We start from the raw sequence: 27612 nt of genomic DNA on the forward strand, positions 1-27612 counted from the left end.
GGAACTTGAGACATCAACTGATCTAATTTTCTCATTTTATAACTGGGAAAATTAAGGCCCCTAGAGGTTGAGTGATGGTGCAATAGAGAGAAAACTGGATGCAGAAAAAGGGAGATTAAGGACCAAATCCTGTTGTAGTCATCGAATTCACTACCTGAAAGGACCAGGAAACCTTTCAGAGACTCATTCAGAGTTTTCATTTCTTACCTTCCCCCACCAAGAGCACCCAGAATACCTATCTCATAGGAGCATGAGCCTCAAATGAGATAAAATATGTGAAATCCTTTTCAAACATCCAATTATATGATGATGAATATGAATAGAGAAAATTTTATGGGGGCAAGATTGATCTCAGAGATAGCACCAAGACTCAGTGCAATGAAACCAATGATTGGACTCTTGTTCTAGAGGAGTCTACTTTATAGGAGGTGAAAGAGGGGGTGAAGGGGTATCAAACATTAAGAAAGCATCCTCATGGGAGAAAATCCAAGAAGCTGAGGAGGAAACAAGATATGGATAAAGGTTCAAGAAAGGAAAAAAAATGATTCTGTCAGTAGAATATACTTCAGACTGCTTGGACAGAAAGAAGAAATAGGCAAGATTTGAGAAGAACAGATTTCAGGGCTCAGAGGTAAATGATATAAGCTTTCGTGGAATGAAGAGCCCGGAAGGAGTGGGAGATGCCAAGGCATAAAAAGAAATAATTCTAATTAGCGGGAACTGGATTGCTTGAAAAGATCAATGTGGCCATACAAGCAACTCATCAACTGACTTAGATTATAAAAAGAAACATATAGAAGATGAAAGCAAGATCAGATAACAGAGGATGGATCCAAGAGTGTGACACCTGTAAAAATAGTGACAGGAAGACCAGCACTCCTGTGAACTGAGGCTGGAAAATTAAGGACAACAAAAATGGGGGGCGGAGGGTTAAAAGCTATCTGTTGTCAGCAAAAGGGAAATCAAAAAAGAGATAGGACTTTTTCTTGGGGTGGGTGAGACAATGATAACTGACAATGGAAAATATGCAGAGCCACTTCAATCTGCTTTTGTTGCAGTTTTCTCTATGAAGGAAAATGGTTATGGGAAATGACAAAGAGGAAGAGAGACTCTAGCTGACATTGCTGAATTCAAGACTCCTTATCCAGATGAACTACATCCCTGGATCCTGAAAGAAGTGGCTGTTAGGATTCTTGAGGTACTGTCCAAGATACTTGAGAGATCATGGGAAATGGGAGCGGCATCACAGGAATTGACAAAGGAAAAAAGGGATGGAAATAAAGGCTGCAAATTATGAAACTGCCTTTGATTCCTGGGAAAATTCCAGAATCATTTAAAGAGTTTGGAGGATATCTAGAAAGTGAAGCAGTGATCATAAAGAGCCAGCAGAAATTCAAGGAGAGCAAGTCATGGCAGTCAAGTCTTGTTTCCTTCTACGACAGGATTATTAAAGGAAAGGAATCTATCTATGCTACATAATAGCAAAGTTTTTGAGAAGGCCTCTCATACTATTCTTGTCGAGAAGATGGAGTGACTGGGATTTAGTCTTATTGCCTAATCAGATGGATTCAGAGTTGTTTGCATGGCTGGAGTCAAAGAATTGTTATTAACAATTCAGCGTCAACATGGCAGGTAATCTCCAGGGGAGTACCACAGAGATTTGTGTTTGTCCTCGAATGTTTAGCAGTTTTACTTATGACTTGGATAAAGGCATAGGTGTCATGTTCATCAAATTTCCAGATGTCTGAGCTGGGAGGAATGGTGATTACAGAGGATGACAGGTGCATCTTGACAGGTCAGAGAGCTGGGCTGGATGCAATATGATGAAGTTCAATAAGGATAAATGTCAAATCTTGCCCGTAGGTGCAAAAAATCAACTTCACAAGTATAAGATGGTGGAGGCTTGGGTAAACAGCAATTATTCTGAAAAAGCTCCAGAAGGTTATACGGTCTGCAAACTCAATATGAATCAGCAGGGAGATGTGGCAGGCAAGAAAGCTGATGGCTTTGGGGCTGTCTTAAGAAAGAAAGAACTTCCAGGAATAGGGAGGTGATTGCCTTTGTCAGATCTCATCTGGAGCATTGGGGCTCAGTTCTGGGAAGTGCAGTTTGAGAAGGACATTGATAAGCTGGAGAGTATCCAGGGGAGGATGACTAGAATGGTAAAAGCCTTGAGTCCTTGTCCAATGGAGATCAGTTAAAGGAGTTAGGAAAACTCAGAGGGCATGATAATTGTCTTCAAGCTTTGGAAGGACTGTTATGTGAAGGAAAGATCAGCCCTGTTCTATTTGTCCCCAGGGTACAGAACCAGGAGAGACCAATTTAGTCTGGATGTCAGGAAAATTTCCTAACAAAGGGAACTGTCAAAAAGGGGAATAGGTTGCTTCATAGCAGCAAATGTCCTCTCCTGGGAAGTCTTCAAAGAAGAGGCTGGATAGTCACTTTGGGAATATGCTATAGCAGGGATTCTTTTGGAGTATGGATCGGGCCAGATGGCCCTGGAGGTCCCTTCCAATTTTCAAGTTCAGTAATTCTGTGAAAATGGACTGTTAAGTGTGGAAAGACAAACACACGAATGCATTGTTGGTGGATCTGTAAATCAACACAATCATTTTGGAAAGAAATTTAGAATTATATAAAGTGACTGTTCATACCCATTGAATCAGAAAATTGGGGCCATATGCCCCAAGGAAGTCAATGACAAAAAGGAAGTCTCTCTCTCTCTCTCTCTCTCTCTCTCTCTCTCTCTCTCTCTCTCTCTCTCTCTCTCTCTCTCTCTCTCTCTCTCTCTAAATATATATATATTAATAGCAGCACTTGAAAAGAAATTAAATATTTTTAAAATTATCTGTAATCCTGTCTATTTTATTTATTCTTTATGAAGTTCATTTATGTTATATTTCACTTTACCACTTAATAGAATAGTAGGATTAACTCTTAGAAAGGAATATTTGCTTCAAAGAATAATGATAAATATATAAATATATTCCCCTATATGTGGGGCATGATCATTGGAAAGGGAAGGAGAATAGGTTCATACCTCAGGTCAATCATTCTCTCTTTCCCTCCCTCTCTTTTTTCCTTCCCTCCTACTTTTTCTGTCTGTCTCTCTCTCCCTCTGTCTCTCTGTCTCTGTCTGTCTGTACCTTCCCCCCATCTCCCTACCTCTCATTCTCTCACCTAAGGGATGCAGTGGACAGAAGACCTGAGTTCAAATCCAACCTCAGATACTTCCTAGCTGTATGACCCTGACCAAATTATTCAAATTTTATTTGCCTTATTTTTCTCATCTATAAAGTGAGGAAAATAATAGCATCCCCTCTCAGTGCTCTTGTGAGGATCAAATGAAATAATAATTGTAAAGCACTTAGCACAGTGCTCTGGTACATAGTAAGTGCTATATAAATAATAAAAATTATTATTATAGTAATAATAATGTTATTATTATTATAGTAATAATAATGTTATTATTATTATTATTATAGTAATAATAATAATGTTATTATTATTATAGTAGAGTCCCCAGTTCTAAATCCAAAGCATCCCTTGGATTAAGTTTCAGGCACCCTGGCTTATCTGGGCTTTCCCTATCAGACTGGCTGACTACAATATCCAATCTTGTGAATGGATGTCCATCAATTGGAGAATGGTTGGGTAAATTATGGTATATGAATGTTATGGAATATTATTGTTCTATAAGAAATGACCAACAGGAGAAATACAGAGAGGCTTGGAGAGACTTACATCAACTGATGCTGAGTGAAATGAGCAGAACCAGAAGATCACTATACACTTCAACAATGATACTGTACGAGGATGTATGCTGATGGAAGTGGATTTCTTCAACATAGAGAAGAGCTAATCCAATTCCAATTGATTAATGATGGACAGAATCAGCTACATCCAGAAAAGGAACACTGGGAAATGAGTGTAAACTGTTATTTTTACCTTCTGAATCCAATTCTTCCTGTGCAACAAAAAATTCAGTTCTACACACATATATTGTATCTAGAATATACTGTAATATATTTAACATGTATAAGACTGCTTGCCATCTGGGGGAGGGGGTTGGGGGAGGAAGGGAAAAAATCTGAATAGAAGTAAGTGCAAGGGATAATGTTGTAAAAAATTACCCATGCATATGTACTGTCAAAAAAAAGTTATAATTATAAAATAAAATTAAAATAAAAAAAAATATCCAATCTTGGTTCTGAGGTTGCCATGGGTCAGTTCTGATCTGCTCTGATGGGGATTCTGTCTTGCACACCTAAAACTGAGGGAAAAGAAAGAACGCAATGGGATCTCAAGCCCATTTCTTGGAGCCATGGGTATTAAAAGAAGAGAAGAGGAGGAAGGAAGCCCTCCTTCCCTGCCCCCCAGTTCAGTTCATGGCACCTGCACTGAGGGTTAACCTCACCCTCTCTGGATGCTGAGCAGGAAAGAAAACCTGTTTCAGTCTGGCAGTTTTAAAGCTGCAGCCTTGTCTGTCCAACTACATAGGCCTTCAAAGTAGACTGCTCCTACCCATCCAGTAGAAAACAAATATCTCTTCCCAGAAGCAAAGTATTTCCATGTTAGGTAACCTGATCATGCTCTAAAGCCCCCATTACATGCTTTTCCCTGTTAAAAATTTGCTGCCCTGTAAAATAATCAGGGATGTGTTTATGAAGACAGTCCTTGTCCCAAATTCTGAATAGCTCTTTGTGGTCTCTGAGTGGCTTAAGAAATGTCACTAGTTTTCTGAGTATTGTGCAGTAAAGTCTTAAAATAGTCAATGTTGCATGATCATATACAATCTCAGATGTCCAGATGAAAATCAAAATCTTGCAGATTCAACAAAGTAGGGAAGATTTTACAAAGTTTACCAAATATTTTTGCTTGCTTAGCTTTAATCTTATGGGGCCTTTCTCAAACCACAAACAAAAGAAACGCAAAGAAAATTGATTTCCCATCACAGATGGGAACTTGCTCCATACTGAGCAACTACACAGAGGTCTCCCCACAGGGATATGGTAATAGGATCAACTAGGTGTTACCACTTGCTCAGATGAGAAAACTATTAATGGAGAATCTTGTATGGAGAATCTTGCATGATTCTCTCAGTGTAGAAGGTCATTGAACTAGGATATGGATAAAAAGTGCCCTTTCCTATGCATGGCAAATACACATACTCTGGAGGTGCCTATAGCAATCTTCAGAAAGGGCAAGATGATTTCTTTTGTGTCCCTATTCCAAAGGATACCAAAACTAACCCTATGGACCTTTGTCACTGTTAGGGCAAACCAAATGGAATTGCTAACCTAAAGCAAGGAAGCTCAGTCAGAGAAGTAGCAAAGCATGTGAACTACCTGTGGGTTATAAGCACAGGCTTTCTCACCCCAAGATAAAAGGAAGCAGTGCGAGTCTGATTAAATGAAAAAAGAACAATATCAGTATGATGATTAGGCAGCAGCAATTTGGCAAATGCAGTTTTTTTGTATTAAACTTTTTTCTTTTTTTTTATTAATTTTTATAATTATAACATTTTCTTTGACAATACATATGCATAGGTAATTTTTTTTTTACAACATTATCCCTTGTACTCCCTTCTGTTCCAAGTTTTCCCCCTCCTTTCCTGCACCCCCTCCCCTAGATGGCAGGCATTCCCATACATATCAAATTGTATTAAACTTAATATCATCTATGCATAACTCAATTATAAAGAATATAGCAATATTTAAATAGTCAAGCAATTAACAAATGAAAAATGTGCAAGGTAACATCAATGGAATCGACTTCTGAGGGAACAAACATTGAGAAAAAGAATTGATTCTATATTTATAGCCTAAATCCCTTCCCTCCCAATTTCTCTGGGATCTCAAAAATTTGGAGTATCTAAAATCAAAAATCTCAGGCAGAACATTTCTTCACAGGAAGTTGAAAATGTGAAGGGCCCAATTTTGTTCCTGACAAGGACCCATATATACACTTACTACTCTGGCTACCACTATTTGAAGGTTATATTTCACTCTTCATAGCAAAAATAAAATTTCTCTTTCTCCCATCCTTCCCGCCCCACCAATGGAAAAAAAGAAAATCAAAATCTTTATGATAAATATGAATCTTCAAGCAAAACAAATTTCTCACATTGGGCATGTCCAAAATAATATGTTCAATTCTTTATTCTGAATCTAAAGTCTATCAAATGAGATCAAATGAGAGAAATTGTGCATGTCATCACCATTATCATCATCATCATTGTTATCATCATCATCTATGTATGTCAGGAGGTAGATGCTTTGTCAGTAATAATGATTGGTAAGAGAGTGGAGTCAATATGGTGGAGAGAAACCAGGAAGTTTCTCAAGCTCTCCCTGGGTTCCTTCAGAGACAACATTAAATCAAACCTCTAAAAGAATTCTGGAACATAGAATCCACAAAATGACAGATTTGAAACAATTTTCCAGCCTAATATAATGTAGAAAGACTTCAGGAAAGGTCCACTTCATTTGAGTAAAAGGAGAACACAACCCAATGAAGATAGCGTTCAGGCTCTTAGCTACAGCCCAGGTCAGCAATTGAGGCACTACGGTTGTGACTCAGCAGGCTAGTGGTCCAGCAGGTCAGCAATGAGTCCTCCAGCTCTGGTGTAGCAGGCAAACAGCCAGCTCAGGAACCCCCAGCACAACAAGATTGACTAGGCCAGACTATTTTACTACTATGGGCCTTTCACCAGCCCTAGAGGCCCTAATACAGAAAGTCAGTAAGCAGACCTCCAGCAACCAGGGAAAGAATTTTGGAACAATGTCTTCTGTGTTCTAAAGTAGAGCTCAACTTTATAAAAAAATGAGCAAAAAATTCCAAAAGAGTCCTGGTCATAGAAAGCTACTGTGGTGACAGGGAAGATCAAAACAAAGAAAAACAATATTAAAATCTTATTTGTGAAGCCTCCAAAGGGAATATGGATTGGTCTCAAGTCCAAAAAGTCCTCTTGGAAGAACCAAAAAAGGAGTTTTTTAAAAATCAAATAAAAGAGGTTGGAGAAAAATTGGATTATGCAAGAAATTTATGGGGGGGGGGGAGTCAACAGCTTGGAAAAGGAAGCACAAAAATTGACTGAGGAAAACAATTCCTTAAAAAAATAGAATTGGCCAAATTGGAGGGAGTAGGTGAGGAGAAATCCACTGAAGGAAAAAAAAAAAACATCCTTTAAAAGTAGAATTAGCCAAAAGTAAAGAGGTACCAAAGTCAACTGAAGAAAATAATTCCTTAAAAATTAGAATGGGGAAGGGTGGTGGGGAAGATTCTGGGAAGATGGTGGAGTAGGTTGGTAAATTTCAAGCTCTCCAGATTTCCCCCCACAAATAGAACAAATTTGTGTCTGCTGGTGAACATAGACTGGTAAAAAATCAAGAATATTTGGGGCAAAACAGGGGTCCTCTCCATACAACCTGAGAAGATCTGAAAGCCCAAGGCCCAGGATTAACCTGTGTGAAATGCAAATACCTTTGGGTCAGCTCCCCAGAAACACCAAGTGGGAAGCCTTGGGGTGAACTGGGTGTGGCCTCAGGAGGAACCACAGAAATTTTCACCTCCTGGTCCAGGTCTGAGTCCTGGCAGACTGAGGAAATCTCAGCTGGTCAGGAACACCAGACCAGCAATACTGTAGAGAGTGGCCGGCATCCAGTGAGTGCAGAGATAGAGGGGCAGAGAAGCTGCTGGCTGTGGGCAGTTGCTGGATCGGGATTGCTTTAGGGTTCCTGGTCAGAGGGGAAGCTGAAGCCAGAGACACCATGCCACCACCTCAGGATTAGAGTGCTTACACTAATACCTCTTTTTAAAAACAAACAAAAAAATGAACCAGCAAAGAAAGAACCCCACCATAGAAACATACTATGGGAATAGGGAAAATCATGGTTTATCTTCAGAAAAGGACACTGAAGTGAAAAAAAAAAGAAAAAGCTTCTATCCCAAAGAGTAATAAGAAATGGCTTGCTGCCCACAGAGAATTTATAGAATGTTAGGTTCTTACTAAGTGCTAAATCGGTACTTGACAATTCTCTAGTTCTGGCCTTTCCTGGGGAAGAGCTTGCATGCTTAGGAGGAGCAAGTTCATTGATTGAAGTAAATTTTCCCAGAAGCCCTTGCATTATCCCACGCCCATTCTCTGGGAAGATAAAAGAGGGAAGTCACTACTCTGGACTAGAGTTGATGGCAACTGTCTGGAGACAACAGTTCTCTACAGGAAGAAGAATCTGTCCGAGAGATTTGAGTTGACACAGCAGATCTCCTCCCAGAGAGAGATTGGCAGCTTCTGGAGACAACAGCACGTTACAATAGAACTCAAAAAAAAAAAAATTTAGAAATCAAATGAAAGACATTAAGGAAAAACTAAAAAAAAAAATCCAAGAAAAATAAGATTATGAAAAAAAGTTAACCAATTAGAAAAGGAGACAGTCTCAAAGATGAAAATAATTCTTTGGATAAGGGGAAGCCAGTGAAGGTATGAGAGACCAAGAAATAACAAAACAGCTTATAAAGAATGAAAAAATAGAAACATCTTATAAGAAAGATATCAGATCTGGAGAACAAATCAAGAAAAGAAAATATAATGCCCAAAGGGCCATCAAACTGTGCCTACCCTTTGACCCAGCAGTGTTTCTACTGGGCTTATATCCCAAAGAGATCTTAAAGGAGGGAGAGGGATCCACATGTGCAAAAATGTTTGTGGCAGCCCTCTTTGTAGTGGCCAGAAACTGGAAACTGAATGGATGCCCATTAGGTGGGGAATGGCTGAGTAAGTTATGGTATATGAATGTTATGGAATATTATTGTTCTGTAAGAAAGGATTGGCAGGATGATTTCAGAGAGGCCTGGGGAAACTTACATGAACTGATGCTAAGTGAAATGAGCAGAATCAGGAGATCATGGCAACAGCAAGATTATATGATGATCAGTTCTGATGGACTTGGCTCTTCTCAACAATGAGATGATTCAGGCGAGTTCCAAAGATCTCATGAGGATGAGAGCCATCTACACCCAGAGTGGGAACATAGCATTTTCACTTCTTTTGTTGTTGTTTGCTTGAATTTTATTTTCTTTCTCATTTTTCTTCCTTTCTGATTAGATTTTTCTTGTGCAGCAAGATAATTACATAAATATGTTTTATATTTGATGCCTATATTTTATTTACATATATATATTTTTTGCCATGTTTAACATATATTGGATTACTTGCCATCTAGGGGAGGGAGTGGGAGGAAGAGGGGGAAAATTGGAACACAGGTTTTTGCATGGGTCAGTGTTGAAAAATTACCTTGCATGTGTTTTGGAAATAAAAAGCTTTAGTAAAAAAGGGGAAAAAATGGGAAAAAAAAGAAAAGAAAATATAAGAATAATTGGACTGCCTGAAAATTGTGACTGTAAAAAGGACCTTGGCACAATAATGCAATAAATAATCCAAGAAAATTGTCCTGGAGTGATAAAACATGAGGGGAAAGTATAAATAGAAAAAAAAATCTACCAATCACCACCTCAATGAGATCTTTTGTGGAAAAAACATAGAAACATTACTGCCAAATTTCAAAACCCTCAGATCAAAGAAAAAATTTTGCAAGGAACAAGATAAAAAAAAACATGCTGGAGCTATAATTAGAATTGTACAGGATTTGTCATCAGTCACAATAGAAGACCACAGGTCCTAGAATCATATCTAGTGGCAATCAAAAGAACTAGGTCTGGAACCAAAAAATATCAGATCCAGCAAAATTATCTATAATATTGAATGAGAAAAAAATGGAAATTCAATGAGCTTGCACATTTTCAGGATTTTCTATCAACTGAACCTGAACTTAATAGAAAATTTAACATAGACGAGCCAATATCAAAGATCAATTTCAAGGAGCTCAACATGGACCACCCCAATGTTTCTTGGGTCTTCTCCTTTGTTTCAAGGGTCTGCTCTGTCTCTCTCTGATGGACAAGGCAAATATGGCTCATTGGCACCTATCTAATTCCTTCTCCATCTGTGGAGATACAAACAAATCCTCTCCCCTAAGCAGTTAACCTATCTGGTCCCTTTCATTCACCATTTTCTGGGTCTCTCCACATCACCTGGTGATTATCTAAAGATAGTGGAGCTGCTCGCACTGGACACTCCCCTTCTGGTGGGTTATAAAACCTGTCTGCTGGAGCCAGTGCATCTTTGTCAAAAATCAAGAAGTTAATAGTATAAAGAGCTAGATATAGACGTTCTCTAGGGTTACCTCTCAGCTATCCATCAGCTTGGCTTGGCTACCCTAGGCTGGGGAGCCAGGTTAAAGAGCACCAGGTTAAAGAGAGCAACTGCTGTCTGCAGTGAGCTTATAAAGGGCCTGTGAGGTCACACACACAGCCAACCAGCAAGAGAGCTGTCACCCATTATGAAGCTATCTCAATATGGACAGGATCCCACCCACAGGGCAGTTCTATATCCACAGAGATTACTTCCTGGGGCTCCCCCTTTCTTTTGTTTTTGGAGGAGTGTCTTACTGTCTCTGTTTCTCCTCTCTACTATTGCCTGTCCTTGAGGAGTAAAAGGTATGCCAGTAGTGTGTAAAATCTTATACAGTGCACAAAAGTGTGCAAAATGTTTAGACGTATATGCAGACAAGAAATTCATTTCTGCACACATATATTGTGTCTAGGATATACTATAACATATTTAACATGTATGGAACTGCCTGCCATCTAGGGGAGGGGGTAGAGGGAAGGAGAGGAAAATTCAGAGCAGAAGTGAGTGCAAGGGATAATGTTGTAAAAAATTACTCATGCATATATACTGTCAAAAAAAAAGTTATAATTATAAAATTAATAAAAAAATAAAGTATTAAAAAAAGAAGTATATGCAGGTCCATTGTCTGTTTTTATTACTTGTGGCACACCCATAATTGCAAATGCTTGTATAAGGAATTCAGTGACCACTTGGGCTGTCTCTTTTGCTGCTGGTTTTGCAAAAGTGAATCCTGAAAAACTATCTACCACAACATGGATAAAAAACAGACCACCAAAAGATTTATAATGGGTCACATCCATTTGCCAAATGTCATTAGGTCTCAAACCATGAGGGTTCTTCCCTGGAGGGAGTGTAGGAGCGTGGAAAGGAAGGCAAGTTGGACAGGCTTTTACTATGCTCCTAACTTCTCTTGTTATTCCAAATTGTAAATGTAAAGCTCAAGCAACTTGATGATATTTAAAATGAGATTCTTGGGCTTCTTGAAACAAAGGAGTATTGGCCAGCATGGTTAGAAAGCTATCTGCCTTTGAATTACCATTAAAAATAGGATCTGGAAGTCCACTATGAGAGTGGTCATGCAAGCTGTAAATCTTACCTGGATGGTTTCTCACTTGCTTTTGAAATTCCTTAAAGAGCTGATATATATTAGAGGCTACAAATTGTATTTGGGCTGTGGCAATTCTTTGTATCACACCTAGTGAATAGGCCGAATCAGCTATTATATTTCTATCTCCTGGATAATAAGTAAGAGCTAGCATGATTGCATACAATTTATTCTGCTGAGTGGACTAAAAAGGAGTTCTGACTACTCTTTTTATAGTTAAATGACGAGAGTATACAGCACAAATATTATGTTTGGATGCATCTGTAAAGATAGTTGGTCCTTTAAGGGGAACTTTAGAAACTTTTTTTTTCAAGAATCCATGGCCATAGTCTGGTTATCTTTAATGGAGACCCGTGTGTAAAATTTGGAGCCATGGCTAATAAAATTTGCCACTCTTGTATTGTTTCACAGCATACATTAATTTGTGCATTAGTATAAAAGGTGTATATCTTGTCAGGTTTTATCCAGATAATTGTACTGCTTACTTAATGGCCTTAAATAAAATTCTAGCCACAAGCACTGAGTAAGGAGTAAGGCTTTATTCTGGTTGTGCTGGGAGGTTCACCCACTCTATCACACTGTCTCCTTGATGAAGGACGCTGTGGATGCCTCTTTATAGCAAAAACTGATATTTCCAAGGGTTTTTGAGTGATTCTTTTAACCACATTGGATAAAGCCAGTTCAACTTCTCTCAAAGCCTCTTGAGCTTCTTTTATAAGAAGCTCCCCTTAAAATGTCATATAATGATTGCAATTGATAGGTAGTCAAGCCTAACACTGGTTGCATCCATTGGATATCTCTTATCAATTTCTGGAAGTCATTTAAGGTATTTAGTTTCTCTGTTCTTAAGGAGAGTTTTTGTACTGTAAGCACCTTAGGGTATACTTCATATCCTAAATATTGAAAAGGAATATGTCTTTGAATTTTTTCTGGAGCTATGTGCAATTTGTAGTTCCTTAGTGTTTCCATGGTCTTTTGTAGACATGCTTCTAACATTTGTTCCTCAGGTGCACATCCCAATATATCATCCATGCTATGTAATAACATTACTTTTGGAAATGCTTTTCTTACTGGAGTAAGAGCAGCAGCAACATACATTTGGCACATAGTAAGGCTGTTTTTCATTCCCTGTGGCAAAACTGTCCATTCATTTCTTTTATAAGGCTCAGCTAAATTAATGCTGGGCACTGAAAAGGCAAATCCTTTCCTATCCTCCTTATCTAGAGGGATAGAATAGAAACAATTCTTAATGTCTATAACCCAAAGAGGCCATTATCTAGGCAATTGAGTAGGAGATGGAAGTCCAGGTTGAAGAGTTCCCATAGTTTCCATATGTTAATTTACCTTTCTTAAATCAGTCAACATCCTCCATTTTCCAGATTTCTTTTTTACAACAAATACTGGGGAATTCCAAGGACTTAGAGAAGGTCGTAAGTGTCCTTGGTCAAGTTGCTCCTGTACTATGTCTAATAAGGCCTGAATTTTATCACTACCTAAGGGCCACTATTCTATTCATACTGGTGTATCAGTTTTCCATTGAATAGGAACAGGTGAAAGTGTTGGCAGGCCTTCAACAGCAGCTCTGCCTAAAAAACCAAAGTACTCATTTTTAATCCTAATTGTTGTAATATGTCTCTTCTCCACAGATTGATGGGGATTTTTTCAACTATAAAAGGAGTAAAAACTCCTGTTTCACCTTCAAATATCCATCTCAAAGGGATAGCACTAACTTCAGCTGCTATTGATCCTCCTATGCCAGACATGTAGGCATCTGTCTGCCTTAATCTTTGGCCAGTGACTGGGCCAGTTGGTACCTCTAATGACTGTGCCATCTGCACCTGTGTCCACCAGTCCTTCTAATGGTATGCCATTTATATACATAGTGAGCATAGGTCGGTCAGCTGTCACAGCTGCAGTCCAGTATATTCCTGGATTTTGTTGCTTGGAGTCAGAATCTGGGCAACTATCACCAGATTGCTTATTAGGAGTCTGTATCAATAAACCTGATGCTACTACTTTTCCTGGTTGATAAGTCACACATTGTCTACCTGTGTTAGTGACGGGGATATTATCTACACATTCCCCAGTTTCCCACATCAGTGTATGGATGGACACTGTTTTGTAAGTACACTCAAGAGGTGAAATGGTCAAGCCTACTGTGCCTGGAGGCAAGGGATCCATAGGCTGGAGAGGAACAGATTTCATCTCTCCAGGGGTATCTCAGTTGTCCCAGCTGCATACAATTCTACTCTCCCTAATTGTAATCCCTTTCTCTCATCAGGTTGCTTCCTGGCTGATTGATGATGTAATCCCTTTCTCCCATCAGATGGCTTCCTGGCTGATTGATCATGTCTGAGTACTGAACTTCTAGGCACTCTCTGGGTGTAGCATTGGCTGCCATCATGCCCTAAGTGTTTTTTGCCTTGGGCCCTGGGGCTGGGCCCCTCATCCCATTTCTCTGAATCAGTCTACATTCTCATAATGGAAGCTTCTGTTGCATTTTGGACATAGGGTATTGGGTCTTGTTCTCCCACCCGTTTTCTCACTCTGTCCCTATGCCAACATTGAGCTCTCAGATGCCCTACTTTATCACATTGAAAGCATTGACGAGTCTCTCTGGAAGTCTCTTGCCAAAAGGGACACTGTCTTCCCATGTTGGGATCTTGGGAAGTCTGAATCATAGCCTGGCTATAAAAAGTATTTGTGCTTATGGTGGCACAGAGTCTTATGATCTCCTCTAAAGGAGCATCCTTGCATAGTCCTAGTATAATCCTTCTACAAACCTCATTAGCATTTTCTTTAGCAAGTTGCTTTATCATAATGTCTGTTACTGCATTTTCACCATTAGTTCATATGACAGCTGTCTGCAAACGTCCCACAAAATCAGCAAAGGGTTCATTTGGCCCCTGTGGTATTTTTGTGAAGGTCTCACCCTTGTCATTTTTACTGGGGAGAAAAGCCCATGAGCAGCAATTTGCTCATATGCTGCTAAGAAGTAATTAATCTGTACTGAAATATCTGCATAAGAACCTACACCAGTCAGTTGGTCATAGTTGACTGGAGGATTAACTCCACTATGACTATTTTGTTGGGCTTGTGTCCTACAGAGCTCACTATCTCCAGAAAGCCACAACAAGTTTTGTCCAGGTTCTAAGCATGTCCTTGCTATAGATTTCCAGTCCCTAAGGGTTAAGACTTCATAAGCCAAATTCTGTAATAATATCTTTTTTGTTTGTTTGTTTGTTTGTTTGTTTGTTTGTTTTTTCCTGAGGCTGGGGTTAAGTGACTTGTCCAGGGTCACACAGCTAGGAAGTATTAAGTGTCTGAGACCAGATTTGAACTCAGGTCCTCCTGAATTCAGGGCTGGTGTCTATCCACTGTGCCACCTAGCTGCCCCATGTAATAACATCTTAACATAAGCTGATGTAGCCCCATAAAGAGAGCAAGCCTTTTTCAGGTCTTTGAGATTTTCTATATCAAATGGAGAGTATCTTCTACTTTCTTGACCTGAAGAGTTAAACTGTTGAATCACCAGATATATTGATTTTCAAATCAGCTAAATCCTGGCCTTCTTCTGTGGCTTTAAGTAGTGCCTTTTGTAATCTAGTCATAGGAGGGGGTGATTGCTGGGGGGAGGGGGAGATGCTGGTGATATCACTGCCCCTTCCACTACTCCTCCTTTCTCCATCCCAGAAGATGAAGTTGATGGGGGCGTGTCAAGAACCAGTTCCGATTTAGTAGGGGTTGAAGCTGCTTGGTCAGAGGTAGAATCATCACACCCTTCACCACACCCTTCATCCTTACTTAACTCCACATGCTCTCTAGTGATATTGCTATTAATCTGTTCATTGTCTTCCTCTTTTTCCTCACACTTCCTCATTTGGCTGTTCTGAAAATTTTCTTTTTTCTATAACTTGCATGATTCTTTAAGGACAATTGTATTATGTTGTATATATAGAATGTTTCTTTGGAAATTGAATGAGGACCTTTATCATTGTAGTATTCACATAGTTGATCTCCTACCAGCTTCCAGTTATCTAGCCCTATTTCTTCTTTCTTTAAGAACCAAGGGGACGTGTGTTCTAATGTACCCAAGAGGGACATGTGTACTAATGTACCCAAGAGTCTAGCAATCTGCAACCAAGTTATAATTAAACCTTGTCCCTTGATCATCTTAAGCATGCTTTCTATAGTGCCCCCTCTGGGTGGGGGTGGAGGTGGGGCTGGGGGAGAATCTTTTCCTAATATCCTCCCCATTTCATCTAGAAAAGGTTACCAGTTTAGCCCTTAACAAAGTAAGTTTCCTGTTTGTCTATTAAAATGCTCACCATGTTTCCTGGTCCCCGAGGGCTTCTTCAATGAAATTAGGGCACCCAATGTGGCGACCACGTTAGCACCCTGGATACCTTAGAATCAGCTGGATTCAGGATAAGCAAAAGTCTTTATTCTTGGTCTTTAGAGGTAGAAGTGAAGAGAGTGGACTCGTAGGATTTCTGTGACCTCACCTCCTCATCTCTCTCACAGAAGAGACCCTGGCTAGTCTCACTGCACCTCCTAGTCCCTCCCAAAATTCTCTGTATACACTAAATGATTGGGCCAGCACAGGATAGTGGGAAAGGCCATTTTCCAAGCATATTCCTATAGAATATTGTCCACTAATTAGCCTCAAGTGCTCTATTGTCCAACCCCAGTGCATTGACTCAAGAGTTTCAGCCCTTTACACTTACAGAACAATAATATTCCATAATATTTATATACCACAATTTATTCAGCCATTCTCCAATTGATGGGCATCCATTCAGTTTCCAGTTTTTGTCATTACAAAAAGGGTTGCCACAAACATTTTTGCACATGTGGGTCCCTTTCCCTTCCTTTAAGATCTCCCTGGGATATAAGCCCAGCAGAAGCAATGCTGGATCAAAGGGTATACACAGTTTGATAACTTTTTAAGCATAGTTCCAAATTGCTCTCCAGAATGGTTGGATACATTCACAGTTCCACCAACAATGCATCAGTGTCCCAGCTTTCCCACATCCCCTCCAACATTTGTCATTATCTTTTCCTGTTATCTTAACCAATCTGAGATGTGGTACCTCAGAGTTGTCTTAATTTGCATTTCTTTGATCAATAGTGATTTGGAGCATCTTTTCATATAACTAGAAATAGTTTACATTTCTTCATCTGAAAATTGTCTGTTCATATTCTTTGACCATTTATCAAATGGAGAATGTCTTGATTTCTTATAAATTTGAGTCAATTCTCTGTATATTTTAGAAATGAGGCCTTTATCAGAACTTTTGAATGTAAAAATGTTTTCCCAGTTTATTGTTTCCCTTCTAATCTTGTCTACATTAGTTTTGTTTGTACAAAACTTTTTTAACTTAATATAACCAAAATTATCTATTTTGTGGTCAATAATGATCTCTAGTTCTTCTTTGGTCACAAATTCCTTCATCCTCCATAGATGTGAGAGGTAAACTAGCCTATGTTCTTCTAATTTGTTTATAATCTCATTCTTTATGCCTAGATCATGAACCTATTTTGATCTTATGTTGGTATATGGTGTTAAGTATGGGTCAACATCTAGTTTCTACCAATCTAGTTTCTAATTTTCCCAGCAGTTTTTGTCAAATACTGAGTTCTTATCCCAAAAGCTGGGTTCTTTGAATTTGTCAAACACTCGATTGCTATAGTTATTGACTATTTTGTCCTGTGAACCTAACCTATTCCATTGATTGACTAGTCTATTTCTTAGCCAGTACTAAATGGTTTTGATAATTGCTGCTTAATAATATAATTTTAGATCTGGTACAGGTAGGCCACCTTCATTTGCTTTATCTCTCATTAATTTCCTTGAAATCCTTGATCTCTTGTTTTTCCAGATGAACTTTGTTGTTATTTTTTATAGATCAGTAAAATAGTTTCTTGGAAGTTTGATTGGTATAGCACTAAATAAATAGATTAGTATTGTCATATTTATTATATTTGCTTGACCTATCCAAGAGCACTTGATATTTTTCCAGTTGTTTAGATCTGACTTTATTTGTGTGGAAAGTGTTTTGTAGTTTTGCTCATATAGTTCCTGACTTTCCCTTGGCAGATAGATTCCCAAATATTTTATACTATTGATAGTTTTTAAAATGGAATATCTCTTTGTATCTCCTGCTATTGAATTTTGTTAGTGATATATAAAAATGCTGATGATTTATGTGGATTTATTTTGTATCCCGCAACTTTGCTAAAATTGTGGATTATTTCTAGTAGTTTTTTAATTGATTCTCTAAGTACCATCATATCATCTGCAAAGAGTAGTAATTTGGTTTCCTCATTACCTACTCCTGAATGGCATCTTTCAAGAAATTGTCAAGGAAAACTATCCTGATATCCTAGAACCATAGGGTAAAATAGCCATTGAAAGATCCCACCAATCACATCCTGAAAGAGATCCTAAAATAAAAACTCCAAGAAATATTGTAGTCAAATTTAGAACTATCAGGTCAAGGAGAACATACTGCAAGCAGCTAGAAAGAAACAATTCACATATCAAGGAAGAATTACACTTTAGGATTACACAGGATTTAACTACTTCTACATTAAAGAATTGAATGGTACAGAATATATGCCAGAAGTCAAAAAAGCTTGGATTACAACCAAAAATCAACTACCCAGCAAAATTGGGCATGATCTTTCAGAGGAAAAGATGGATATTCAGTGAAATAGGGTACTTTTCTGATGAAATTATCAAAGCTGAGTAGAAAATTTGTTCTTCAAATATGAGACTCAAGGGAAGTATAAAAAGGTAAACAAGAAAGAAAAATCATGGCATTCAATAAGGCTAAATTGTTTACATCCCAGGGGCAGCTAGGTGGCGCAGTAGATAGAGCACCAGCCCTGAATTCAGGAGGACCTGAGTTCAAATCTGGTCTCAGACACTTAACACTTCCTAGCTGTGTGATCCTGGGCAAGTCACTTAACCCCAGCCTCAAAAAAAAAAAAAAAAAAATATTTACATCCCTACATGGAAAGATGATCTGTGTAACTCTTAAGCTCTGTACCTCTATATTAGTTAGAAGTACACTTAGACAGAGAGAGGGTGTGAATATAAGTTGACTTTGATATGATTATTTTTGAAAAGTTAATTAAGGGAGGGAAGAATTCTACTGGAAGAAGAGGAAAGGGAGAAGCAGAATGGAATATATCATATCGAATGAAGAGGCATGAAAGACCTGTTACAGTAGAAGGGAAAAAGGAAGAGGGGAACATTGAACCTTACTCTAGTCAGATTTGGCTCAAAGAGGAAATAACACAAACATTCAATTGTTTAGAAAAATCTATCTTATCCTATAGGGAAGTAGAAAGGAAAAAAGGTAAAGAAAAGGGAAGGGGGCTGATAGAAGGGAGGACAAATTGAGGGAGGAAGTGATCATAAGCAAAACACTGGTATGGAGAGAGGGTAAAAGAAAAAAGAAAGGTATTAAAGGGGGGAATAGGATGGAAGGAAATACACAATTAATAATCATAGATGACTATGAACGGGATAAACTCTCCCATAAAATGAAAGCAAATAGTAGAGTGGATTAAAGCCAAAATGTTAGAATATGTTGTTTACAAGAAACACATTTGAAACAGAGTAACATAGAGAATAAAGGTAGAAGGCTGGAAGAGAATATATTATACTTCAGCAGGAGTTTAAAAAAAAAAGGCAGGAAGCACTAGCCCTGAAGTCAGGAGGATCTGAGTTCAAATCTGACCTCAGATACATAACACTTCCTGGCTATGTGATCCTGGGCAAGTCACTTAACTCCAATTGTCTCAGAGAAAAAAAGAAAAAAAAAAGGCAGGGTAACAATTTTGATCTTAGACAAAACAAAAACAATAGATCTAATTAAAAGATTTAGTAAACTATATCTTGCTAAAAGATACCATAGACAATGAAGTAATATCAATACTAAACATATATGCACCAAGTAGTATAGCATTCATACTCTTAGAGAAGTTAAACGAGTTACAGGAAAAATAGATAACAAAACTGTACTATGAGGGACCTCCACCTCTCCTTCTCAGAACTAGATTAATTTAACTTCAAGGAAAAAATTTAAGGAAGTGAATAGAATTTTAGAAAAATTAGATATGATAGACCTCTCCAGACCTCTGAAGAAAATCAAGTGGGTATAAAAAGGAATATAACTTTTTTCTTGGTAATAAATAGTATTTATTAGGGGGCAGCTAGGTGGCGCAGTGGATAGAGCATCAGCCCTGAATTCAGGAGAACCCAAGTTCAAATCTGATCTCAAACACTTAATACTTCCTAGATATGTGACTCTGGGCAAGTCACTTAACCCCAGCCTCAAAAAAAAAAAAAAAAAAAAAGTATTTATTGACTATGTATTAGGGGATAAAAACTTCACAATCAAATACAGAAAGGCAGAAATATTAAATTCTTTCCAGATCATTATGCAATAAATATTACATGTAATAAAGGACTGTGGAAAGAGAGATTAAAAATTTTGAAACTAAATAATCTAATCCTAAAAAATGAGAGCCAAACAACAAATCATAGAAACAATAATTTCGTCAAAGGGAATGATAATAATGAGACAGCATACCAAAATTTATGGAATGTGTTTAAAGCAGTACTTAGGGCTAATTTTATATCTCTAAATGTTAAATGAGAAAAAGAGGACATTAATGAAATGGGCATGCAATTTAAAAAATAGTAGAAAGAGAATAAATTAAAAAAAAAACCAATTAAATACCTTACTAGAAATTCTGAAAATAAAAGATTAATAAAATTGAAAGTAAAAAAACTATTGAACTAACAAATAAAACAGAGGTGATTTTATAAAAAAAGCAACAAAGTAAATAAACCTTTGCTCAATTGGATAAAAAATTTTGATTAAATAAGAGAAAGAAAAAAACCAAATTTCCAGTATTAAAAGTGAAAAGGGTGAATTCATTATGAAGGAAGAGCAAATTAAAGCAGTAATTAAGAACTATTTTGCTCAACTGCATTCCAATAAATCTGAAAATCTAAGTGAAAGATGAATATTTACAAATATATATATATATATAATGCTCATGTCAACAGAAGAAAAATAAAAATTTTAAACAATGTTATTTTAGAAAAAGAAATTGAACAAGCCATCAGTGAACTCCCTAAGAAAAAATCTCCAGGGCAATGTGAATTCTATCAAGTCTTTAAAGAACAATTAATTCCAATACTACATAAAGTATTTGGAAAACAGGTGAAGAAGGAGTTTTATCAAATTCCTTTCATGGCACAAATATGGTACTGATATTTAAAACAGAAAGACCCAAAACAGCAAAAGAAAATTACAAACCAATTTCCCTAATGAATATTGATGCAAAAACTTTAAATAAAATATTAGCAAAGAGATTTCAGCAATTTATTATAATAATAATATACTATGACCAGGTGGGATTTATACCAGCAATGAAGGGTTGGTTCAATATTAAGAAAAATATCAATATAATTGACCATAGTAATAAAAACTCTCAATAGAAATCATATGATTATTTCAATAGATGAAGAAAAAGCCTTTGATAAAAAGTAGCACCTATTCCTACTAAAAACACTAGAGAATAGAGGAATTAATAGAACTTTCCCTAAAATCGTTAATGGTATCTATCCCAAACCATCAACAAGCATTATCTGTAATGGGGATAAACAAGAAGTTTCCCCAGTAAGATCAGGAGTGAAAAAAGAATGCCTGTTATCACCATTATTATTTAGTATTGTACTAGACATGTTATTTTTAGCAATAAAAGAAGAAAAAGAAATTGAAGGAATTAGATTAGGCAATGATGAAACAAAACTATCACTCTTTGCAGTATACTTAGAGAATCCTAGAAAATCAACTAAAAATTACTTGAATAAAATTAACAACTTTAGCAAAGTTGCAGGATATAAAGTAGGCCCACATAAACCATCAGCATTTCTATATATCATCAACAAAGCTTAGCAAAAAGCAATAGAAAGAAAAAAAATTTAAAATAATTGTAGACAATATATAATATTTGGGAGCTCACTTTCCAAGACAAACCTAGGAATTATGTGAACACAATTATAAAACACTTTTTACATAAATTAAGTCAGATTTAAACAATTGGAAAAATATCAATTGTTCATGGATTGGCCAAGCTAATATAATAAAAATGACAATTCCATTTAAATTATTTGACTTATTCAGAGCCATATCAATATTACCAAAAAGGATTTTATAGAGCTAGAAAAAAAATGATAACAAAATTCATCTGGAAGAACAAAAGATCAAGATTGTCAAGGAAATTAATAGGAAAAAAATCCAAAGGAAGGTTGCCTAGCTATATCAGATCTAAAATTATACTGTAAAGCAGCAGTCATCAAAATTATTTGGTAATATCCAAGAAATAGAGTGATGGATCAGTGGAATAGATTAAGTATACAAGACACAGTAGTAAATTATTATGGTAATCTACTGTTTGATAAACCCAAAGTCTCCAGTTTCTGGGACAAGAACTTACTATTTGACAAAAATTCTGTAAAAATTAGAGAATAGTATGACAGAAATTAGGCACGGACCAGCATGTCACATCATATGCCAAGATAAAGTCAAAATGGGTACATAATTGAGGCATAAAATGTGATAACATAAGCAAATTAGGAGAGCAAGGAATAGTTTGTCTGTCAGGTCTATGAAGAAGGGAAGAACTTATCACCAAACAAGAGATAGAGAGCATTGTAAAATAGAAAGTGGGTAATTTTTATTACATTAAATTTTAAAAGGTTTTGCATAAGCAAAACCAATGCAACCAAGATTAGAAGGAAAGCAGAAAGATGAGAAAAATTTTTACATCAAGTGTTTCTGATGAAGACTTCATCATTTCTCAAACATATAGATAACCAAGTCAAATGTATAAGAATACAATTTATTCCCCAATGGTCAAAAAATACAAACAGGTGATTTTTAGACAAAGAAATAAAAGCTATATTGTCATGTGAAAAAAGCTCTCAATCATTATTTATTAGAAAAATGCAAATCAAACCAACTCTGAGATTTCATCTCACACCTATCAGATTGATTCATATGAAATAAAAAGAAAATTATAAATGTTGGAAAAGATGTGGGAAAATTAGAACAATAATTGCTTTGTGGTGGCATTGTAAACTGGAGAGTAATTTGGAACCATGCCCAGAGGGCTATAAAATTGTGCAAACCCTTTGATCCAGAAATGCCAATATTAGGGCTATATCCCAAAGAGATCATAAAAAAGGGAAAAGGATCCACATATACAAAAATATTTACAGCACCTCTTTTTGTGATGGCAAAGACTTGGAAACAGAGGAGATGCCCATCAATTGGGGAATGACTAAACAAGTTGAAGTATATGAATGTAATGGATTACTATGATGATATAAGAAATGATGAGCTGACAGATTTCAGAAAAACCTGAAAAGACTTATATGAAATGATGCAGAGTAAAGTGAGCAGAATCAAGATATATGGGCACAATATGCCTATATCAACCATGGACTCATACTCTCCGAACCTTCTCTGTCTCAAGGAGCTCAGATAACTCTAGCTCCTTCTCTTTCCCATCAACACTTACTGTTGGCTAGGTCTTTTCTTGCCAAGATGGTAGGTGATGATAATAACTAACATTTCTCTAAGTGTGTCAAGGTTTACAAAATGTATTGGATGTATCATCTCACTTTTTTCTTGCCTATGGGATAAGATGCTATTATTATTATTATTACCATTTTACAAATGAGGAAACTGAGGCAGATAAGTTAAGTGACTTACTTAGAGTCATTTAACCCAGAAGTAATAAATCTTTGAAATGAGATTAAAATTTTTAGGTTCACTTTACTTTGCTTTTTATAATGCTGATTTTCAAAACTCATCTCCAACATTGCCTTTTCTATGAGTCTTTTCCTAGTTTCTCCAGTAGTTAGTAGTTAGTAGTAGTTATACAAAGTTACCCTGTATAGACATACACATACCTACAGGCATATAACATATATATATATATATATGTATATATGTACACACACACATACATGTATGTGTGAGCTCTTCCAATCATATGTAAACTATTTGTATTCCTTCTACCTAGAATAATAGCTAGCATATAGCATGCACTTGAGTCCATATTTTTGTTATAGGAATTGAATTTTTGTCTACGTTTATTGTTCATGTTAGCCTGTGTGGGTACAGGGGGAGGTGAGGGTTCTTTTAGCTAAACAAAATAATCCAGATTTTGAAGTTCTCAGATTTTCTACCATAGCCACCCCCCCCCCCAAATTGGGAGGGGTGATCTAGAGAGATTTTGTAAGAATCACCAGCCAAATGGTACCTGAATCCTCACAGTAATTCTCTGATACTAAGTAGTGATATATACATGTTATATCATTTTATCTCCCCAGTAATCTTACAAGGAAGGCAGCACACTGATTATTATCCTCATTTTTAAGATGACACAGGGATTCAAAGAGCATAAGTAATTTTATACCTAGTGAGTGTCAGAGATGGAATTGAAACCCAAGTTTTTCTTGACTCCAAGCCCAATTGTCTCTTCTTTTATATGTTTATCTGATAAAAGTCCCTTCCTTCCTTCCTTCCTTTTTTCTTTCTTTCTTCTTCCTTTCTTTTTTTCTTTCCTTTCTTCTTTCTTTTCTGTTAGTTTTTCTTTCCTTCCTTCCTTTCTTCTTCTTTTTTATGTGTTTTTATTTAATATTCTATTTTCCCATTACAAGTAAAAACAATTTTAACACCTTCCTTTCTTCTTTTTTCCTTTTAATCTTCCTTCCTTCCTTTCTTCTTCATTTTTTCTTTTCTTCTTTCCTTCCTTTATATCTTCTGTCCTTTCCTCATTGCTTTTTTCTTTCCTTCTTTCCTCTTGTTCTTTGTTTTCACATCATCATTACTTCTCAGTGACTCCTACTTTCCCAAAAGAAACCTTCTGTTACACCAAATGAAAAAGAATGAATCCAGTCCAGCAAATGGAAAAATAAATCCAGTCCAGCAAAACAAATCTACACATTGGTCGTATCTGAAAATGTATGGCATTTCCAGTGCTCTTTCTATTCACTATCTTGCCTATATGGAAAGAATATCTTTAGTTTATAGATGAGAAAACTGAAGTTCAAAAACACTGGCAACTTGACCCTAGTCACAGAATCAGAGAATGTTGGACCTGGAAGCGACCTTAGAGCTTATCTAGTTATGTGCCCTCATTTTACAAATGGGGAAACTGAGACCCAGAAAGAACTCAATATTTTCAAATAGGTCTTAATATTTCCAACTTAGCAGTTTCTCCTGCTAGCTGCTGTCTTCATTAAGCTGAGGACATTTTTCTGGTCAGTAGGTCCATCCCTTGGCTTTTATCATAGAAACCTAAATCCAGGCTCAGTCATTTTTCTTGCCCTGGATAAAAACAGCCCAATGCCTCTGTGTCTTTTATCTGTCTTTGCAACTAATAAACTTTGAGGCACTTATTCTGTATTGTGCTGGGGATGCAAAAAAAGGCAAAACCTGGCACTACTCTGAAGGAGCTCATGTTCTAATGGGAGAGACAATATTCATCCATCAAGAAAAATGTAGAGCTTATGGGATGTTGCCTAGAGGAGCAAGCACATTTGAGTCATTGAACCATAGAGGCTGGCAGGGAAAGAAAGGCTCCCTGGGGAACTTGATCTTAAAGGAAACCAGGGGTTCTGAAAGATGGAGATGAGGAGAATATATGAGTCACAATCAATATAAAACATGGAGCTGAGAGATGAAGCTCTTTGTGTGAGACAGATCAAATAGGCTGGTATAGCAGAAGTGCAGAGAATGTGGAGGGAATGGTACATAAGAAAATAGGAGACAGAGTGGAAGATCAAATTAGGAAGGGCTTTAAAAGTCAAATGGCGGTTTTCAGATTTGATCCTAAAGGAAAGTAATAATAACCCTAAGTTGAAATGACATTGAATAAGTCAATGAGGTAAAATTGCTGTATAAAAAATTATATTGGCTTTACCTACTCATAAGCAATAAATATTACTTTAATTATTTAGAGCTGAATTTATTTGCATAAGAAGTGTTTTATGTTTATGTTCCTATAGTTCCTGTGTTTGTTTTGGCAGATATAAGCTCGGGTATTTTATACTATCTAAGGATTTTAAATGGTCTAAAACAATATTGCTGACACAGTATAATTTCTCTGTTTTTGTTTTTGATTAAATCTATTTTTTATTATTATAGATTTTTATTTACAAGATATATGCACAGGTAATTTTTCAGTTGCAAAGCCTTTTGTTCCAACTTTTCCCCTCCTTCCCCCCACCCCTTCCCCTAGATGGCAGGTTGACCAATACATGTTAAACATGTTAAAGTATAAGTTAAATACAATATATGTATACATGTCCAAACAGTTATTAAATCTATTTTAACTTTACCATCATCTGAGATCATGATTACTTTTTCTGCTTTTTTTTTTTTTACATACTAAATTATTCTCTGGCCCTTTATTTTATCTTTGTAAGTATCTCTTATTTTTATAATGTTTCCCAAAAGCAACATATTGTTGAATTCAAATGTTTAATCTGCTACATAGTTCTTTTTATGGGCTAATTCATCCCATTGACATTCTAAGCTACAATTACTTGTTGTATATTTGTCTCTTTCCTAATTTTCCTCACTTTTGTTCTCACTTTATTTACCCTATCCTTCCTTACTGCTTTACTTCTACCTGCTTCCTTGCCCTCCTATTCCTTAACTTATCCACTCCTCTAAATGTCCCTCCCTTATCCTCTATCTTCATCTTACCTTCTTGTTGTTTTAACTCTTTCTGAATTTAGAAGAATTTTATACTTTACACACACACACACACACACACACACACACACATTTAACCATTCCTGATGAGAGTAAGGTTTCAACCATCTCCCCTACCAGCTTTTTCTGTATCAATTTTTCCTTTTATGCTTCATTTGCATGAGATAATTACTCCTTTTTATCTCTCCCTCCAGTTTCATTTTTTTTTAGAATTACCCACTATACTCAGCTCAGCCCAAACCTTTTTTTTCAAACTAACCAAATTATAATGACAATCATAAGAGTACTGCTAATATTATTATATTTCCAAAATAAACAATATAACTTTATGAGTCCCTTATAATTTGTCTTTAATGTTGACTTTATATTTCTCCCTATTGTTACATGTTGAATTTTTCCTTTAGTTTTAAAGGTTTTGTCATAAAAATGTGAAAATCTCTGAGTTTGTTAAATATCCTTTTTCCCCCATGCAGGATTGCACAACTTTGCTGGGCAAATTACCCTTGGTCATAAACCGAGCTCTTTTGTCCTGTGGAATATAGATTCTAAGACCTACAGGCCTCAACATAGTAATACCTAGGCCTTGTGTAATCCTTATTGTAGTTCCATGATATTTAAATTGTATTTTTCTTGTTGCTTCCAATATTTTCTCCTTAACCTACGAGCTTGGAAATTTGGATATGATATTCCTATAAATGTTCCTCCTGGACCTTTGTTTTCTTGTTCTAGGACCTTAGGACTATTTTCCTTGATAATTTCTTATAATATTGTTATCAAGACTTTTTTAATCATAATTTTCAGATAGTCTAATTATTCTTACCTTATTTCTCCTAGATCTATTCTCTAGACCAGTTGTTTTTTTCTGATGAGATGTTTCCCTCTCCTATTTTTCATACTTTTGATTTTGTTTTGTGATTTTCTGGTATTTTAGACTACCATTAGCTTCCCCCTTGTTCAATTCTTGTTTACAAGGAATTTTTTTTCTTAAGTTTTTAATTCTCTTTTTCCAGTTGGTTGATTTTCTTTTCATAATTTTCTTGATTTTCTTGAATTGCTCTTTTTTCTCTAACTTGCCCTCAGTCTCTCTTGTTTGATTTATAAAGTCCTTTTAAAGATCTAAGAACTTTTTCTGTGCTTGAGGCCATTTGACATTTCTCATTGAAAAAAGAGTGACTCGGGGCAGCTAGATGACACAGTTGGATAGAGCACCAGCCCTGAAGTCAGGAGGACCTGAGTTCAAATCTAGTCTCAGACACTTAACACTCCCCATCTGTGTGACCCTGGGCAAGTCACTTAACCCTAATTGTCTCAGGGGGGGAAAAAAGCAGTGACTTTTTTTTTTAGTTCCATTGTCTTCCTCTGAATGGGAACTCAGACCTTCTCTAACCCTCTTTCTGTGGTCAAATTCTTTCTCTTTTACTTACTCATTTATTTTT

This window comes from Sminthopsis crassicaudata, chromosome 1 (assembly GCF_048593235.1).
Source record: "Sminthopsis crassicaudata isolate SCR6 chromosome 1, ASM4859323v1, whole genome shotgun sequence".
Classification (NCBI taxonomy): Eukaryota; Metazoa; Chordata; class Mammalia; order Dasyuromorphia; family Dasyuridae; genus Sminthopsis; species Sminthopsis crassicaudata.